Source organism: Mesitornis unicolor, unplaced genomic scaffold (assembly GCF_000695765.1).
Source record: "Mesitornis unicolor isolate BGI_N332 unplaced genomic scaffold, ASM69576v1 scaffold41372, whole genome shotgun sequence".
Lineage (NCBI taxonomy): Eukaryota > Metazoa > Chordata > Aves > Mesitornithiformes > Mesitornithidae > Mesitornis > Mesitornis unicolor.
In genome coordinates, this window is record NW_010170665.1 from 1 (window position 1) to 4,704 (window position 4,704).

A 4,704-nucleotide genomic window follows, 5' to 3' on the forward strand; every position below is an offset into this window, starting at 1 on the left:
AGGCTGAACCGGTTCCCCGGGATCCCCTGCCTGCCCGGGGCGCCCAGCCGGGTTGCACATCCAGCGTGGGCACCGGCGGAGCCCCGGCACGAGCTGCCTCCTTTGTCCCGCATCACCTTCGGAGCACTGCGGGGCTGGAAGGGGGGAAGCCACATCTGCAGATGACCTCAAACCAAATCCGGTTTCCCTCACCAAACACGCATGTATTTTATATATATACGTATATATTCTCAAACATGTGCGTGTATTATCCTATATATATTAACCTATATACTTAGGGACATCCCAAAACGCAAATGCCTAACTGCAAATCGTAACTTAATTGAGTGTAATAAAAGGCCCTGAGCTGCCTCTGTGCTTCAGCCAGGCAAGGACCCAAGCCGAAGCGCTCCTTTTCACTCCCGAAGTGAAAGCTGTCCCTGTCCTCCGGGGTCCCCGGCTAGGACTTTCTGCTGGGTATAGGCTGCATAAAACTTTGGGAAGGGTCTGGCCTCCGAAGGGGGGTGTTCGCTGGTTGGTTTTCATGGCGTTTTGTTTGCATTTCCGCTGTAGTGAGAAGCCCTATGAAAAAACAAAGGTGCAAACCCAGCAAACGCCTAGGGAAATTTAGGCGCGTTCAAAACCTCTGTCTCCTTTCGGAGATCCGAGGCTACAGCATGTCCGTGATAGGTATAAAATATTAACTAGCATATCGGTGGGACTGAAATCACACGCCGGAATCGGTTGAAATTAGACTGAAACCTGGCGTGAATTTAAACTGTCACAAGCGTCTCAGCTCTTTCCAACTCCTCCCTTCCATCCCCACCCCCAGTCCCTCTCCATAGATTAGATTAGCTAAACATACAAGCCAGAATTTCGATACACAGGGAAAAGGAGGAGTAGTGGAGATTTTTTTTTCGTTCTTTCTCATTATCTTTTTTTTAATTATTATTTTTCCTGGAGCATACCCTGCTTTCATTTTTTAAAATCGTCTCCTGCGCGAATGATTCCATTAAACGGAACCCTCTAGCTTTGCGATCTCTCCACCTGAGAAGGAAAATCTGGCGTGCTGAGCGGTACCGGCTTGTGCAGAAATACGGGCACCCCAGACTGTGATTATACCCGGTCCTTCTGTCTGGGAAGGGGGTGGAAGAGAGGAGGATATTAAATAAGCGTTTGAGTTGTAAATTAAATTGTCTTTCGCCCAATGTTATATTAAACAAGATCAAACGGTAGTAAGCAGCTGAAAGACTGGTTGTTGTTCCCCAACTTATTAACCAATTTTTATTACCCCAAGTTAGCCAGTAGCTCCCCAGGCAGGTCCACCTGCCTGACTTGCCTAGAGACACTTTCTCAACTTTCTAATTGCCCCCTCGCCTTTTTATTCTCCCCTTTCCCTGCGAACCTGTGCAGGATTTTTAGCTTGCTCCGTTTAAAATTATTTTTAATTCTAATTTCTTTCCGCTAAAATAGAGAATGACGTTTTATCCCCCCCCTGGTCGGCGGTGCCCGAACCCTGGGGGGATGCTGTGGCCCAGGTGAGAAGGGCGGGCAAGGGACCAGAGGACCAGGCGGCAGGGCCGGCCCGTGCCTCTCTCCGCAGGGATGCTCCGACTCAGCCGGGCCCGGGCAGCTCCTCCCCAGTCATACTCCTCTCCTTTTCCTCCCTGGCCAGGACAGACTGACCGACACAAGTCAAAATGTCCAGGTAGAGACCCCTCCACATCCAGCTATCTCCCAGCAGCGGCAGCAGCATCCCGGCAGCCCGGAAGCAGGAAAGGCAGGTCTTCTCAAGCATTAAAACTCCCCAGACAAGCTTTCCTCGGACAAAAATACACAGACAGACAAAAATGTCTGACGTCCTGCGCTGCCCGCTTCCCCCGGGCGAATGAACGCCTGAGGCACCGGATCGATTTCGAACATGAACGGGGGCTGATGGGGAGGGGGGGGAAGGACCGAAGTTGTGACTTATTTTTGGCGGCTACGTTCCCGTTATGCATGCAGACATCTGTGTTGCTGAGCCTATGTTGCCGCCGCTGCGGGAGGGAGACGGCAGGAGGAGGGAGGCGAGATGCGGGGGGCGAACCCGCTTGCCCCATCGGGGCCGAGACTGGCCCCCGGCCCCGGCGAGGTGAACGGGTTCACTCCCGCTGCGGAGCGGCCGGGGAGGCGGCCGGGGCTGGCGGGAAGAAACGCGGGGCGGAGGACGCCCAGCCCCGCTCTTACCTTCCGTCGTCCTGCCCGTGCTGAACTCCTTCAGTTTGTCCTTGTCGCTCTCTACGTGGTCTTTGAAAAGATGCACCGGGCAATGGTTGCTGCTCTCGGTCATGTCCTGCAGGTTAGAGTCAGAGTTTCCCAGCTCCCTAGAGCGAGCCAACCCACTCTCCAAAACTTCCCTGTACGTGATCGTCTCCTTCTTGTTGCTGCTGCCACCGCCGCTGCTGCTCTCTTTGCTTTTCTGGTCAAAAGATTTGGATACAAAAGCCGTAAGTTCTTCCATGGCTGCCCGGTGATCTTATCCACAGAGATCCACTTGTTTTCGGTCGGAGATGTGGACGTCCTCCTCACGCTGTTTTTGCACGTAGATGATGGGCTGTATAGGGTTAGATCACTCCTGCTGTTATTTATGCCTTTCAATTTGAGATCACACTATTTATACATGGCTACCTCAGCCCAACCCCCAGCTCTCCCTGTCTCCAGCAATTACTGACTGCTCCATAGTCGCAGGCGGACTCCCAGCAGCTATCTCCCCCACCTCACTCCAGCAATTGGCTTTCTTTTCATTTCATCACTCTTTGGCATCTTTGCACCTTGATTTAGGGAGGCAAAGAGGCAAAAGCGAAAAAGAGGGGGAGAGAGAAGAATAAAAGGGAGGGGGGAAGAAGAGTGAAACATGGAAATAGGTATCTGCATTCTGTAAATGGGTTGCAGAAATGAAAGTCGAGGAAGACTTAATTGATTGTAAGGACATCCTGTGCGTGGCAACACTGTGAGTAAAAACGGACCCACAGCTAATCAAATAACTGTGCTCCTGCAATTAAATGTATCGCTGTCAAGAGGAAAAGAAAATGAGTGTTCAATAAAAAAGGTAATGAATAAAAAGCCGGAGATGTGCATTTGTTGCAATCATTGGGAAATTCTACCTGATTTGCTATTTAGCTAATTTCGCTTAATTAAATGGTCAAAATAATCAGCGAACCAAAAATGCTGTTTGGAAGCGTTGCCTGTTCTGGCGGGCGGGCGGGTGAGTGCGCGGAGGGGGACGTGTGTTGCAGTTGAACAAGTTGCGAGCTGTCGCGGAGATCCTTGTCAGTGTGTGTGGGGGATTTGGAGGGGATTGCTTGGCTGGGGGGTGTCTTATCCATAGGTAGGGGGACTCTCCAGATGCATTGTAAGCATTGCAGCGGCTGTTTTCTTGTTTACTTGTTATTATGTCGTCTGAAGATGCTGTTGGGGAAAATTTAAATCTAAAATGTTTCTTTGGATGTAGAGCTACCCTGCTGCGTGGACCAGAGGGGTGATTTATTAACATGAGACTTTGTACACAACAAATCGTCCTTTTTTTGTCTTTTTTTTTTCTTTTTTTTTTTTAACGAAACATATCCTGCTGGATTTAAGATAGGCCTGGCAATAATTTCCCACCTTGCTATTGGTAGGCTGCTGTTATTTTTGTTGTACTCCCGGAATAACTATTATTCCGTGCGTTCAAATAGCTGCCTGAAATTCATCCCCCGGTAGCAGCGCCGGCACTTCCAGCGGCGCTCCTCACCGATTCATCTGCAGGCGGAGCCGGCTCGCCAGCTACCCCTTTCCATCTCCTCCCCTCGGGCTCTAACGCGAACGGGTTAGTCAGTATTTCGAAGAATTTTGTCGTTTGGCTTTTTACGTGCTTCTGCTTCCCTCGCCTCGAGTTTAAGCTAATCAGAGCCCCTCACCACGCCGCCCTCCTCTCCGAGTCGCCACCGAAGGAGGCTCTGGGCTGGAGCAAGGGGCCATTGTTTCTTTTTCCGGGGGAGCGTGGGACCGCTCTGAAAATTAGCAGAACGTTAAAACACTAAAAATACGTTTAATTAATCCAAAGGTTACCCCAGCATCAGAGTTAACACTTCCACAGGAGGAGGGGAGGGAAAAATAATAATCGAGGAAGCGATTAATAAAGGGCTTAAAAAAAAAATCAATCTCCCCCTGCGCGAATTTAAAATGATTATCTAGGGGACAAGGATTGATCATTTGATCTCGGCACTGCGGAGATCCCTGACATTTATTATATTGTTGTGTCTCGGTGGCATCCTTCCTCCAGAGTTCATTTAACAAGTGAGGGAGCCGAGGAAGCCTTACAACTTAACAAACAGGTCTTGTCATCGCGGACGCCAATCAAATCCCAGGCTCTAATGTATATCACACGACACCACATAAATAATAAACGCAAAGGATAGACGTGGAAGTAAGGCACGGCTAAGGAGAAGTCCCTCTCTCACGCAGCCCGGTGTCGGGGGTTCGCGGAGGATGGTTGCTTATGCTGCGAGTGTGTCACGGACACACGCACACGCGGGGACACCGGCACCCGCTCCCACGGGCGGGGGGAGGCTCCAGGGAAAGTTCCCCTAGCCCTCGGCTTGCTCGGCATCGATTCCCTCCACCCCCGCCCGCGCATCGTGCCCAGCCTCCCTCGCAGCAAACAAGGATAAATATTTACTAATTTTTCTCCCCCAGCCCTGCCGCGGC

The 4,704-nt window shown here is 50.8% G+C and overlaps 1 pseudogene across 1 annotated transcript; it reads right to left on the reverse strand.

Moving 5' to 3' along the window:
• Positions 1 to 1,960: 1,960 nt before the first annotated feature.
• LOC104536994 lies at positions 1,961 to 2,503 on the reverse strand (annotated as a pseudogene). Its single transcript, XR_728104.1, has one exon. The product of XR_728104.1 is annotated as a short stature homeobox protein pseudogene (transcript).
• Between the last annotated feature and the right edge of the window lie 2,201 nt (positions 2,504 to 4,704).